Source organism: Triticum urartu, chromosome 3, assembly GCF_003073215.2.
Source record: "Triticum urartu cultivar G1812 chromosome 3, Tu2.1, whole genome shotgun sequence".
Taxonomy (NCBI): Eukaryota; Viridiplantae; Streptophyta; class Magnoliopsida; order Poales; family Poaceae; genus Triticum; species Triticum urartu.
The window spans coordinates 339,900,494-339,916,805 of NC_053024.1; positions in this window are offsets into that span (position 1 = coordinate 339,900,494).

Genomic DNA, 16,312 nt, shown 5'->3' on the forward strand with positions numbered 1-16,312 from the left:
AGAAAAACTCAAATTGAAGATTTTCAACTTTTGTTGGTGGCGTGACCCACCGTATAAGAATGCTGATTTCAGACGCCGCGTACAATTGTCGTAGGGCTCTGAGAATCAAATTCTTCATTAATTTCTTCACACTTAGAGGGTTAGTCTTCATTGATTGAAGAAAAATGTTACTTCGTGTGTTGCACATCTAAGTCATCAATTTTGCATAAGTGTTAGGATGTGTGTCCTTTTCAAAGGACATTCGAAGATTCTAAGATATTTAGCTCACACCGCAACTTGCTAAATCTCTTCTCATCCAAGGGCTGTGAAGATATCGGCTAGCTGTTCTTCAGTCTTCACATGCTCAATAGATGTCGCCCTTCAACACATGATCACGAAGAAAATGGATGACGAATCTGAATGTGCTTTGTCTTCGAGTGCTGAAGGTTATGAGCAATCTTGATGGCACTCTCATTGTCACAAGAGAGGCACATTCTTCACATTGATGCCGTAGTCCTTGAGAGTTTGCTTCATCCATAGCAATTGAGCACACACGAACCAGCAGCAATGTACTCAGCTTCAGCAGTAGAAAGTGATACACAGTTCTGTTTCTTCGAAGACCAACAGACCAAGGATCGTCCAGGAAATGGCATGTGCCTGATTGACTTGCGGTCCACACGATCACCAGCATAGTCAGAGTCTGAATATCCAATGAGATCAAAAGCCGAGCCCTGGGTACCATAATCCAAGTGTTGGTGTGTGAGCTAGATATCGAAGAATATGCTTCACAGCCTTATGGTGTGATTCCTTCGGTGTAGCTTGAAATCGGGCACACATGCAAACACTAAGCATAATATCTGGCCTAGATGCACATAAGTACAATAAAGAACCAATCATGGAGCGGTATACCTTTTGATCGAAGTCAATACCATTTTCATCAGTGCATAGATGGCCATTTGTGGGCATAGGGATTTTGACGCCTTTGCAATCTTGCATGCCGAATTTCCTCAATACATCCTTGAGGTATTTCTCCTGAGATATGAAGATGCCATTGTTGTTGACGAATCTGAAGACCTAAGAAGAATTTCAATTCTCCCATCATAGACATTTGATATTCTTCACTCATCATATAGGCAAATTCATCACTGTAACGTTGGTCAGTACAGCCAAAGATATCATCAACATATATTTGGCACACAAACAATTCACCATCATAAGATTTAGTGAAAAGAGGGTCAAGTGAACCGGGTTTGAAGCCTTTCTTCATGAGGAATTCCTTCAAGTATCATACCATGCCCGGGCCTGCTTGAGGCCATAGAGGGCCTTATGAGTCTGAAGACTTTGTCAGATGCTTTGGATCTTCAAAACCTGGGGGTTGAGCAACATATACTTCTTCCTCAAGCTTACCATTGAGGAATGCACTTTTCACATCCATTTGATATAAAGTGATATCATGATGGTTAGCATAAGCAAGTAATATGCGAATAGCCTCAAGTCTAGCAACAGGTGCAAAAGTTTCATCGAAATCAATTCCTTCAACCTGTGTGTAGCCTTGAGCTACAAGCCGTGCCTTATTCCTCACCACAAGGCCATTTTCATCTTGCTTGTTGCGGTAGATCCACTTTGTGCCAATGATATTGTGCTTGGAGGATCTGTCGCTTGACAAGTTCCCAGACATTGTTGAGCTCGAACTGATGTAATTCTTCTTGCATAGCTTGAATCCACTCAGGCTCCAGAAATGCTTCATCTACCTTAGTGGGCTCTGTGATAGAGACGAAAGCAAAGTGCCCACAAAAGTTAGACAAATGTGAAGCTTTTGAGCGTGTGAGAGGACCTGGTGCTTTGATGTCATTGATGATCTCTCAATCTGCACTTCATTAGCAACGCGAGGATGAGCTGGTTGACGATGAGGAATTTGCTCAGCATTTTCTTCAGAGCCATTTTCTTCAGGTGCACCAGCATGATGTTCTTCACTCTGGAATGACTTCTTCAGCAGATTCTTGTAGGAATGACATCCTCAGTAGCCTTGAACTTAATGGATTCCTCAGGTGGTATTTCATCTAGCACAGGAGGTAGGTGCTCTCTTTGCGAGCCATTAGTTTCATCGAACCGCACATCTACAGTTTCAACAACCTTGTGGTGATAGGTGTTGAAGACTCTGTAGGTGTGCGAGTCCTTACCATAACCGAGCATAAAACCTTCATGTGCTTTCGGTGCAAATTTAGAATGTGATGAGGATCTCTAATCCACATTTAGCACCGAAGACTTTGAAATAACTCACATTGGGTTTCTTGTCAGTGAGGAGTTCATATGAGGTCTTTCTGAAGAATTTGTGAAGATATACCCTGTTGATGATGTGGCACCAGTATCAATTGCCTCAGGCCAGAAGCGAGGAGCGCATCTTGTACTCATCAAGCATAGTGCGAGCCATCTCAACAAGAGTCCTGTTCTTGCGCTCCACGACGCCATCGCTGAGGAGTATAAGGAGCAGATAACTCATGAGTAATACCAAGTTCATCAAGATAGTCATCAAGACCAGTATTCTTGAACTCAGTTCCATTCCACTTCTGATGTGCTTGATCTTCACACCAAAGTTGGTTGAAGCCCTCGAGGAAAAATCGTTTGAAGACTTCCTGCACTTCAGTTTGTAAAGAACGGGAAAGGGCAAGAGAATACGGAGGAACAAAGTAGATATGTAGAAGAAGGAGAGCGAAGTGGGGGCAGAAAGAAGAAGGGGTGAGCACAGAAAGAAGAAAGTGAAGCCTTAGGTATGTCCAGACATGGGGGAGGGGGAACAGAGTAGAACGGATGAGGAACCAATGAGGAGGACGCCTAGGGTGAAATGAGAGGAGGGTGATGAATGTGAGGCCTGGTTATAGGGCGGAGAGAAGAGCAGTAGGGAAAATGGACATAAGATTAAGCTGAACAGAGAAGAGCACGCGAGGGAAGTAGCTGTGCGATAGAGTAAGTGCAGGTGCTAGGAAGGAAAATAACCGGTTATTCATATTAAGTCACGTAGTGCGTAGAGGGAGTAACAGGAGAGAGGAGGAGAGAAAGAAGAGATACGAAGAGACGAGGGAGAGAAAGGCCATCCCACTGACTAGCGTAGAGAAAAAAAAAAAAATTAGGTAGGGGAGCCCAATTAAAGAAAACAGTGATATTTTTAGATGTTTGGGGATGATCCGGACACGACGGTGACGATTGTCCAGGTCGGGTCCGGGACAACTTTCGGACGCGCGCGAGGAGGGCCGCGGGCTAGCGAGAGAGGTTAGGTTGGACCTGGCGGTAGGTAGTGGGCTGTGCAGACGGTCTCGAACTGAGAGAAGAGAAGAGAGGGAGGCCCGACGACTGTTTCTGGAGACCGAAAACGTCCGACGTTAGACCGGCTATATTGCCGCTATAGTTATCCGTTGGGGCATCAAACGATCTCCGAATGCGATGAAACTTGACAGGCGGTCTATCTACACTATAATAAGACCACACGTCAACTCTCATCCCATTCCAAGAATATTTTCCGGTCACTTATAAAAATACTATTTCAGACATGCCGTGGGCGCGTGCAAGTGTGTCTGGGCTCAGAACGGACAACGGACGAAACGAGGAGACCGGGACGGATGCAAGTTTTGAAAACATAATGATGCAATGCACATGATGACATGGCAAGATGCAACACGCAAGCGAATGACATGACAACAACAGCGAATAACTGGCACACACCTGGCACATCGGTCTCGGGGCGTTACATTCTCCCTCGGTGCTGAGGGTATGTACCAGTAGCTATGTGTTTGATCTCTCTCTCTCTCTCGTGTTCTTGAGGTGGTACAATCTTGATGTATCGCGAGCTTTGCTATTATAGTTGGATATTATGATGTTTTCTCCCCCCTCTACTCTCTTGTAATGGATTGAGTTTCCCCTTTGAAGTTATCTTATCGGATTGAGTCTTTAAAGATTTGAGAACACTTGATGTATGTCTTGCCGTGCGTATCTGTGGTGACAATGGGATATCACGTGATTCACTTGATGTATGTTTTGGTGATCAACTTGCGGGTTCCGCCCATGAACCTATGCATAAGCGTTGGCACACGTTTTCGTCGTGATTCTCCGGTAGAAACTTTAGGGCACTCATTGAGGTTCTATGTGTTTGTTGAATAGATGAATCTGAGATTGTGTGATGCATATCGTATAATCATACCCACGGATACTTGAGGTGACATTGGAGTATCTAGGTGACATTAGGGTTTTGGTTGATTTGTGTCTTAACGTGTTATTCTAGTACGAATTCTAGGGCTGTTTGTGACACTTATAGGAATAGCCCAACGGATTGATTGGAAAGAATAACTTTGAGGTGGTTTCGTACCCTACCATGATCTCTTCATTTGTTCTCCGCTTTTAGTGACTTTGGAGTGACTCTTTGTTGCATGTTGAGGCATAGTTATGTGATCCAATTATGTTATTATTGTTGAGGGAACTTGCACTAGCGAAAGTATGAACCCTAGGCCTTGTTTCCTAGCATTGCAATACAGTTTACGCTCACTTTTATCATTAGTTACCTTGCTATTTTTATATTTTCAGATTACAAAAACTATTATCTACTATCCATATACCACTTGTATCACCATCTCTTCGCTGAACTAGTGCACCTATACAATTTACCATTGTATTGGGTGTGTTGGGGACACAAGAGACTCTTTGTTATTTGGTTGCAGGGTTGCTTGAGAGAGACCATCTTCATCCTACGCCTCCTACGGATTGATAAACCTTAGGTCATCCACTTGCGGGAAATTTTCTACTGTCCTACAAACCTCTACACTTGGAGGCCCAACAACGTCTACAAGAAGAAGGTTGTGTAGTAGACATCAAGCTCTTTTGCTGCCGGGGAGGTTAGCGCTTGAAGGTATATCTTTAGATCTTGCAATCGAGTCTTTTAGTTTCTTGTTTTATCACTAGTTTAGTTTATAAAAGAAAATTACAAAAAAATGGAATTGAGTTTACCTCATACGCTTCATCTTTTTAATATCTTTCGTGAGTATGATGGAAAGGAAAATTGTGCTCAAATACTAGAAGAAGAATTACATAGAATGCTTGGCATAAAATATGTGAATGATGAGCATGATTGCAATGTTGTTAGTACGAATTCTTTGAATATCCATGATACTAATGATGATTGCACTAGTTATGATGAAAATGTCTCCTATAAACATGTCAATTTTTGTGGAGTGCATTGGGTTTGTAAGTACACACCAAATAGGGAAGATAGATATTGCAAGAGGCATAAGTACTTAGAAACTAAATTGTTGCAAGAAAGGCTAGATGATTGTGCTGAAAATTTAAATTTTCTTTGCCGTACTTGTGGACTTTGCAATGAAAGTGGTCATTTAGCTATCCGATGCAAATTGTTTCATGATCTAATCGTGTCCAAAAATTGTGATGAGTTGATTTCCCTTGCACATTATAATGAACTTAGCTTGCTTATGGGTTGCGAAGAAATGAAACATATAACTAAGGCATCTTCCAGAATTTGCCCGTTATAAACTTCTTGGTTTTGATCTAGAGGAAATTTATATGTATTGTGCGGTGAATTGTATTGAAAATCCTTATATTGCCAACTACATAAAGAAAAGAAAACAAATAGAAGATGAAGAGAATACTAATGAAAGGGAAGAGACTTCCCAATACCCTCCTATTATTTCTTATGATGAATCAGGTAACGAGGAGGAGCCTCCTATTCAACCAATCTCATTAATAAGGAGCTCCAAAAAGAGGATTGAACCCACACATGATGTGGTGAAGAAGAAGAAAAGAAAAAGGAAGAGAGGTAAAAAGATATCTCTCCAAATAATGCTGCTCCTATTACTATTGTGCCTCATGAAAATATAATTGTGGAAGATAATGATACTTCTTATGATCTTGAAAATCTTTTTGGCACTTGCTTGGAAGAATATGATAATTGCTATACTATTGGTGCTATCATACTATTAATGATGAGAGTGATTATGCTTATGATATGAAAAGGCCCAAGCTTGGGGATGCTATGTTTGATGAAGATGATGTTTTTGAGAATATATTTGCTGCAATTAATGTTTGTCCCAAGCTTGGGGATGCTACGTTTAATGAAGATGATATTTTTAGTCTCCCAAGTTTTGATATGCAAATTTATAATGATGATAGCATGCCTCCTACTTATGATGATTATTGTGATGATACTTATGCTATAAAAAGTAGTGATTATATTTATAAAACTTGTCATGATTATGGTTACCCCTTTTCTGAACATTACTCTTTTAATGTGGAAACAATTTATAGTATTCAAGTCTCTTATGATACTCCCACTATCCGAATGAGAAGAATTTTGCTTATGTGGAGAGTAATAAAATTTCTATGCTTGTAGATCATGAAAAGAATGCTTTAGGTGCTGGTTATATTGTTGAATTCATTCATGATGCTACTGAAAATTATTATGAGGGAGGAACTATGCTTGTAGGAATTGCAATAATATCAAGTTTCCTCTCTATGTGCTTAAAGTTTTGAAGTTATGCTTGTTTTACCTTCCTATGCAAGTTGATTCTTGTTCCCACAAGTTGTTTGCTCACAAAATCCCTATGCATAGGAAGTGGGTTAGACTTAAATGTGCTAGTAATATTCTTCATGATGCTCTCTTTATGTTTCAATTCTTATCTTTATGTGAGCATCATTGAAATCATCATGCCTAGCTAGGGGCGTTAAACGATAGCGCTTGTTGGGAGGCAACCCAACTTTATTTTTGTTCCTTGATTTTTTTTCTGTTTAGTAATAAATAATTTATCTAGCCTCTGTTATTATTGAGTTTTTATGTTTTAATTAGTGTTTGTGCCAAGTAGAACCGTTGGGAAGACTTGGGGAAAGTCTTTGATCATGCTGTAAAAAACAGAAACTTTAGCGCTCACGAGAATTGCTGCCATTTTTATTTGGAGAGTGATTTAGTTAATTCTTTTTGCAGATGATTAATAGATAAATTCCTCACGTCCTAAATTTATTTTAGAATTTTTGGGGTTCCAGATCTTGCGCTAGCTACAGATTACTACAGACTGTTCTGTTTTTGACAGATTCTGTTTTTCGTGTTGTTTGCTTATTTTTGATGAATCTATGGCTAGTAAAATAGTTTATAAACCATTAGAGAAGTTGGAATACAGTAGGTTTAACACCAATAATATATAAATTCAAATAAATGAGTTCATTAAAGTACAGCCTCTGAAGTGGTAGTTTTTTCCGCCATTTTCCTTCCGTCTTACGTGGTAACTTAACACGTAATTTCTTATCCTATCAAGCTAGTTTATGTGTGTCTGTACAGTAATTTTCAACGTATATACGAGACTAAACGAACGTAAAACAAGTAGACTCATGGTGAAAATAAACAGAAAGTGACGAGATACAGCACTATAGCCTACTTGGAGGGCATAGCCGCAAGGACTACTGGAACCCCACCAAACATTCTTCAAAGATATAAATAATTTCATAGAGGATGCATACCGAAAGCTCTATAGTCTTGGGGATTCCTACCGGTTAAGAGCATAGCCACACTTCTTGCATATACAGAGATTATACTACAGAATATCATCACTCTCTCAATAAACAGACATCGTCACTAATATTGTGCAGCTCATTAGTTTACGCTTTACCATGATATTCTCTTGCGTGAGCGTTTCATTAACTATGTACTTTATAGGTATTGGCTAACTGACTTTAGAATAAATTCACAGACTACTTTGATATTTTCTTACACTCAAGAAGTTCTTTCATTCTAAAACCGTTGCGACTACAAAATCATACTAATTTAACACGAGATATCATAATCAAATTCGATCATCAATCTTAAATCTATAGTACACGGAGTCAGTTTGTTGTATGACTTACTAATAATCTGTCTTATTACTACTTATATCTATTGTGATACAACATAGGTTTCTAGAGATATAAAATATAGAAGTTGAGTGTATACTTCGCCAATCAAGGGCGTACTCAACTGATATTTTCATGTATTTGAGCGAACTCCTCTTAAGAAAGCATGTAATTTTTACCTTGTGGGTCAAATGTAAGATTAGTCACCTAATTATGACATGAGGGACAGCTGATCATCCAAGAAGAGAAATAGATAAGAATATGATAAAAACTAATCATATAATAGAAGTGGCATTGATCATTCTAAGGAAAGAAGATATTTAGACTACTAGGCAACTAATTTTGTAATAGTCTGAGAGTCATGGCAACCGTACGTCATCATTTAGAAGTCTGCTAGTTGAAGGTCTGTGTATAATTAGAGATATATTGCTTAAATCTGTAGTATGACAACGTGTGTGTGAATATCAATACACTCGTACCATAGTTCACGTAATGTGTGAACGAAGGTGTATATGAATGACTAGAAGTCGCGACAACTAATTCATATTATACTTTAGACATGGCTACTATACCAGTTAATGAGTGAGAGACTTCGGATCAGGGAGTAATCTGGAAAGCGATGAGCCCTTTTCACTACAAATGCTACACTCCATACGGTAGCCACTGCTGTAGCAAACTCTCAATGTTAATATTACATAGAGAGGAAACTTGATATCTATTGCAGATTCCTACAAGCATATTGTATTCCTCCCTCATAATAATTTTCAGTAGCATCATGAATGAATTCAACAATATAACCAGCACCTAAAGCATTCTTTTCATGATCTACAAGCATAGAAATTATTTACTCTCCACATAAGCAAAATTCTTCTCATTCGGGATAGTGGGAGTATCATAAGAGACTTGAATACTATAAATTGTTTCCACATTAAAAGAGTAATGTTCAGAAAAGGGGTAATCATAATCATGACAAGTTTTATAAATATAATCACTACTTTTTATAGCATAAGTATCATCACAATAATCATCATAAGGTAGGAGGCATGCTATCATCATTATAAATTTGCATATCAAAACTTGGGAGACTAAAAATATCATCTTATTCGTAAATCCCCAAGCTTGGGACAAACATATATTGCAGCATGTATATTCTCAAAGACATCATCTTCATCAGAGATATATCCCCATGCAACTTTCCACCATTATTCCTATACTATGACACGCTTCCATCATTATTCATATTGCTTGCATGATCATGTAGTTGACATCGTATTTGTGGCAAGCCACCCATCAAATTTCTATACATGTCACTCATGAGTCATTGCACATCCCGGTACACCGCCGGAGGCATTCATATAGAGTCATATCTTGTTCTAAGTATCGAGTTGTAATTCTTGAGTTGTAAGAAAATAAAAGTGTGATGATCATCATTATTAGAGCATTGTCCCACTGAGGAAAGGATGATGGAGACTATGATTCCCCCCATAAGTCGGGATGAGACTCCGGACGAAAAAAAAAAGAGGCCATAAAAAAGAGAAAAAAGGCCCAAAAAAAAATGAGAGAAAAAGAGAGAAGGGAAATGTTACTATCCTTTTACCACACTTGTGCTTCAAAGTAGCACCATGATCTTCATGATAGAGAGTCTCCTATTTTGTCACTTTCATATACTAGTGGGAATTTTTCATTATAGAACTTGGCTTGTATATTCCAATGATGGGCTTCCTCAAAATGCCCTAGGTCTTGCATGAGCAAGAAGTTGGATGCACACCCACTTAGTTTCTTTTGAGCTTTCATACTTTATAGCTCTAGTGCATCCGTTGCATGGCAATCCCTACTCACTCACATTGATATCTATTGATGGGCATCTCCATAGCCGTTGATACGCCTAGTTGATGTGAGACTATCTTCTCTTTTTGTCTTCTCCACAACCACCATTCTATTCCACCATATAGTGCTTATGTCCATGGCTCACGCTCATGTATTGCGTGAAGATTGAAAAAGTTTGAGAACATTCAAAAGTATGAAACAATTGCTTGGCTTGTCATCGGGGTTGTGCATGATTTAAATACTTTGTGTGGTGAAGATAGAGCATAGCCAGACTATATGATTTTGTAGGGATAACTTTCTTTGGCCATGTTATTTTGAGAAGACATGATTGCTTTGTTAGTATGCTTGAAGTATTATTATTTTTATGTCAATATTAAACTTTTGTCTTGAATCTTATGGATCTGAATATTCTGCCACAATAAAGAGAACTTACATGTGATAAATATGTTAGGTAGCATTCCACATCAAAAATTCTGTTTTTTTTTATCATTTACCTACTCGAGGACGAGCAGGAATTAAGCTTGGGGATGCTGATACGTCTCCAACGTATCTATAATTTTTGATTTTCCGTTCATCATATATTCTCTTCATCCTTTGTATATTGTTTTCTTTTCTTTATGTAATTGGCAATATAAGGATTTTCAATGACAATTCACCGCACAATACATATAAATTTCCTCTAGATCAAAGACCAAGAAGTTTATAACGGGCAAATTCTGGAAGATGCCCAGTTATATGTTTCATTTCTTCGCAACCCATAAGCAAGCTAAGTTCATTATAATGTGCAAGGGAAATCAACTCATCACAATTTTTGGACACGATTAGATCATGAAACAATTTGCATCGGATAGCTAAATGACCACTTTCATTGCAAAGTCCACAAGTGAAAGAAAATTTAAATTTTCAGCACAATCATCTAGCCTTTCTTGCAACAATTTAGTTTCTAAGTACTTATGCCTCTTGCAATATCTATCTTCCCTATTTGGTGTGTACTTGCAAACCCAATGCACTCCACAAAAATTGACATGTTTATAGGAGACATTTTCATCATAACTAGTGCAATCATCATTAGTATTATGGATATTCAAAGAATTGTACTAACAACATTGCAATCATGCTCATCATTCAAATATTTAGTGCCAAACATTTTATAGATTTCTTCTTCTAGCACTTGAGCACAATTATCCTTTCCATCATACTCACGAAAGATATTAAAAAGATGAAGCGTATGAGACAAACTCAATTCCATTTTTTGTAATTTTCTTTTATAAACTAAACTAGTGATAAAACAAGAAACTAAAAGATTCGATTGCAAGATCTAAAGATATACCTTCAAGCGCTAACCTCCCCGGCAACGGCGCCAGAAAAGAGCTTGATGTCTACTACACAACCTTCTTCTTGTAGACGTTGTTGGGCCTCCAAGTGCAGAGGTTTGTAGGACAGTAGCAAATTTCCCTCAAGTGGATGACCTAAGGTTTATCAATCCGTAGGAGGCGTAGGATGAAGATGGTCTCTCTCAAGCAACCCTGCAACCAAATAACAAAGAGTATCTTGTGTCCCCAACACACCCAATACAATGGTAAATTGTATAGGTGCACTAGTTCGGCGAAGAGATGGTGATACAAGTGGTATGGATATAGATATAGGTTTTTGTAATCTGAAAATATAAAAACAGCAAGGTAACTAATGATAAAAGTGAAGTAAACGGTATTGCAATGCTGGAAACAAGGCCTAGGGTTCATACTTTCACTAGTGCAAGTACTCTCAACAATAATAACATAATTGGATCACATAACTATCCCTCAACATGCAACAAAGAGTCACTCCAAAGTCACTAATAGCGGAGAACAAACGAAGAGATTATGGTAGGGTACGAAACCACCTCAAAGTTATTCTTTCCAATCAATCCGTTGGGCTATTCCTATAAGTGTCACAAACAGCCCTAGAGTTCGTACTAGAATAACACCTTAAGACACAAATCAACCAAAACCCTAATGTCACCTAGATACTCCAATGTCACCTCAAGTATCCGTGGGTATGATTATACGATATGCGTCACACAATCCTCTCAAAGATTCAATTCAAACGTAGACCACAAACTCAAGAGTAAAGTTTCTATCTGAATCACGGAAAACCTCTAATATTTCGAATGACTAATGTCAACCCAACCGACGTACGTGATCTGGATCGCTACACAGTGTAAGGGAAGCTACGCAGCGAACAGACCAAACCGAGGAACGTAGTGCTACCGGAGAGCAGTCCAGCCTCGCACGACACACAATCGGGGATCGTGCCTCACACGCCGCCTATCTCACTAGCTGGATTGTACTATGGCGGCGTTGCCGCCATACCTACGCAATTCCATATACCAGTTGATCACCAAAAAACATCATCAAACAAGTGACTATTCGGTAATCACACATTAGATCCACCGACGAAGTGATACCCGAACAACGCAAGTCCACGATATCACGCTGTTCTCCAATCGTTCCTAGAAGACTCAGATCATAGCTTCAGAGATACTGAAACTCCTAACCGTGCACCCTGCCCAAGGAGGGAATCCCTCTCCGGTGGCCATCTTCATCACTGTGCTCTCCATGACGAGGAGGGAGTAGTTCTCCCTCGGGGCTGAGGGTATGTACCAGTAGCTATGTGTTTGATCTCTCTCTCTCTCGTGTTCTTGAGGTGATACGATCTTGATGTATCGCGAGCTTTGCTATTATAGTTGGATCTTATGATGTTTTCTCCCCCTCTACTCTCTTGTAATGGATTGAGTTTTCCCTTTGAAGTTATCTTATCGGATTGATCTTTAAAGATTTGAGAACACTTGATGTATGTCTTGCCGTGCGTATCTGTGGTGACAATGGGATACCACGTGATTCACTTGATGTATGTTTTGGTGATCAACTTGCGGGTTCCGCCCATGAACCTATGCATAGGGGTTGGCACACGTTTTCGTCGTGATTCTCCGGTAGAATTTGGGGCACTCTTTGAGGTCCTATGTGTTGGTTGAATAGATGAATCTGAGACTGTGTGGCGCATATCGTATAATCACACCCACGGATACTTGAGGTGACATTGGAGTATCTAGGTGACATTAGGGTTTTGGTTGATTTGTGTCTTAAGTTGTTATTCTAGTACGAACTCTAGGGCTGTTTGTGACACTTATAGGAATAGCAACGGATTGATTGGAAAGAATAACTTTGAGGTGGTTCCATACCCTACCATAATCTCTTCGTTTGTTCTCCGCTATTAGTGACTTTGGAGTGACTCTTTGTTGCATGTTGAGGGATAGTTATGTGATCCAATTATGTTATTTATGTTGAGAGAACTTGCACTAGTGAAAGTATGAACCCTAGGCCTTGTTTCCACACATTGCAATATTGTTTACGCTCACTTTTATCATTAATTATCTTGCTGATTTTATATTTTCAGATTATAAAAACATATATCTACTATCCATATACCACTTGTATCACCATCTCTTCGCTGAACTAGTGCACCTATACAATTTACCATTGTATTGGGTGTGTTGGGGACACAAGAGACTCTTTGTTATTTGGTTGCAGGGTTGCTTGAGAGAGACCATCTTCATCCTACGCCTCCTACGGATTGATAAACCTTAGGTCATCCACTTGAGGGAAATTTGGTACTGTCCTACAAACCTATGCACTTGGAGGCCCAACAACGTCTACAAGAAGAAGGTTGTGTAGTAGACATCAGCAAGCAGGGTGACTTGGAAAGAGCCGGCCGGTTGCAGACGAGTAGACGGTACAAAGACACCGAGCATGCGGCCAGACGGACGGTGCTGAGTAGGTCCATACGACTACAGATCTGCTCCAAGAGAACATCGGGGAGGGAATTCCAATCGCGGCTCTGCGTGTCAGTCGGTTCTGCCATTGGGGTTTTCGGTGCCTGCGAGCCAGCGGGGAAGTGGATTCGGGCGGGCGAGCGAAGAAGCTTCTCCTCGTGTGGCCGAGCAGTGAGCGGGGGGATATGGTACGCGCGAGCTACCAAGGAAGATAGCGCGGGCGGGCGAGCAGTGAGCGGGGGAAATGGTGTGCGGCCGACGATGGGGAAGAGAGGAGGAAGAAGAAGAGAGGAGGAAGAAGAGTGGAAGACGGGGAAGAAAGTGCATTAAATCTCAATTCTACTACTACTACTACCAGGATATACCGTCCTTCGGAGTGTAAATAGTTACACCGATGACATGTGGGTCTACCACAAGAGGGCCCATATGTCAGTTAATGGAGGACAGAAGCGTGCTCTACTGGCAAACATGATGGCAGTACTGGGTAAGGCTGATTTAGTAACACCAACACGCTGGTTCAGCTTATTAATTAAGTGTCCCATCTGCTGCAGCGTGTATTGTCACTTCACTGCGAAGACTAGTTGAATAGTTCTCTCTGACCGAGATGGGGAATAATGGATCGCGAAGACTTCCTTTCTACATTATCCCTATGCCTCTACGCTCACTTCACTCATTTTGCTCCGTACGTAGTCACTTGTTGAAATCTCTAGAAAGACAAATACTCCGTATTTGGGAACAGAGGGAGGATTTTACTCCGTATTTGGGAACAGAGGGAGTATCACCATATGGAGGGAATAGAGGAAGCTTGAAATATGAACATGTCAATGGGAGGGAGTAAGCCCCATGCATGCATGCAACATGCAACACTCACACGTACACATGGACGCACGCAACACTCACGCACCCATGCGGCACACAGCACACGACGCAACACACACGCTCACGCTCAAGTGCTCAACCTACTCCCTACGTCCGTGAAAGACTGTACATTTAGAGATTTACACATTGACCAGGGCATAATTAACGCCCAAAAGTAGCAGACTTATGTGTGCATGCGACCATTGAGAGAAGAAGATTAAATGAAGGTCGTTGCATGCTGTAATTAAGGATAGACATGTAGCCTATACCTAGAGCACAAGTTGGTGCATTAGTCAATCAATATCGATTTAGATTAAAGGCTAAATGCATTGGAAGTGTAGATGTACTACACTCTTTGTTTTTTAGCCGATGTACACTCTTTGTTGGAAGACCGAGGGAGTACATGTGCATGCACTCACATACACAGCCAGGGTGGTTCGTGCGCAAGGGTTGGACTCTGTCGCGCCTGCGTAAAGTTTTGTTTAACTGATTTCTTTGCTCTGCCAACTGACAGGTGGGACCCAGAAACCAGGTGACAATTTAACCAGTCAACAAAGTGCCACGTCGACTATGTGGCCGGTCAGTAGGGTGCAATACGGTGCTCTACGATGAGCTAGTGATCGTATAATCACCGCAAAACTATATATAGTGACCGTAAAGAGCGTATTGTTACATACGTTGACCGCCAGTGTATTTTTCTCGTTTCAAATTAAGCCATATTAACCGGAAAGGACGCAGTATGGACTAGTACTAGTACTGCTTTGATGTGTCCCGTCAACTCGCCGAACGAGGAGAAGCTTGCTTACTACGCCTCTCCCTCGCCCAGCGCGCGGTGGTTCGCAGGACGAGGAGAGGGTTTTGACTACAGCGCCCCTCTCCCTCTCCCTCTCCCTCGCCCTCGCCCTCGCGGTGGACGTGCAGCAGTTCAATCGGTGTCAGATTGCCAGAAGCATATTGTACTGTAGTATCATCATTGTTGGACCTTCCGAAGAGGCGAAGAGCCAAGTGCAAGGTTCACACGAGTACGAACTGTTGAACCTCCCGAAGAGGCAAAGAGCCAAGCGCAAGGTTTTATAGGAGTTGTCGTCCTAGTAGGAGTGTACTACAACTATAGCGAACGATGCTACTGTATGATGCCGCCACGTCACGTATATCCAAAGTTGTGCCACCTTTTTTTCTCAAAGAGCATGTTGGAGCCCGTGCAACAACCACACAAGTTGCACGTACACATAACACATTTACTAGTAATAAATTCTAAAGGACAAATGCCAGTATGCCACACAAGTTCATCTCCAATTCATGTGATAAATTTGTGCACGACTAGTCTACATATATTCACAGCGCTACCGTTCACAATTTACCGTACTCCACTTACACGTTATAGATGGGCTACATGTCCTCCTCCAGGTTCCAGTCCCAGGTGTTCTTCATGGATGGCACGATCCATAGCGGTGGGCAACGGGAATCATTGTCGCAGCTTTCTAGTCCGGTTCCACACGATGGAGACTCATCCAAGCTGAAGCGGCATAAATCAGGGATAGCGTGTCCCAGCATGTCGTTCATCCGGCGGTGCGCACTGAAGACACAACCATGCTTCATGAACGGCAGGCCTTCCGTGTCGTGCACGGAAGGTGGCATCCGCTTCACAATGGGGTAGCTGTCCCCGATGAAAAGCGAGTACTCTCCAAGAGTGTTCCTCGGCACCCACGTAGCATCATGGGGGTCGAACTCAGCGTCGTTCATCTGGTACACGCGGCATCTCAGATCTGCACACATGGTGATGTACATAGTCAAGGTCCATGCATAATATTGTTGTGCTCAAATATGGCGGTCAGTAATACTGTGCAGCAAATAGTACTACTCAGGTATAGAGGAAGTAAAATAACCGGCTTATTATATATAGCCACTCTTGGCTACATGGATGAGATAGTAAGACATGGAAAAACAAAAATGGTGGCAGCT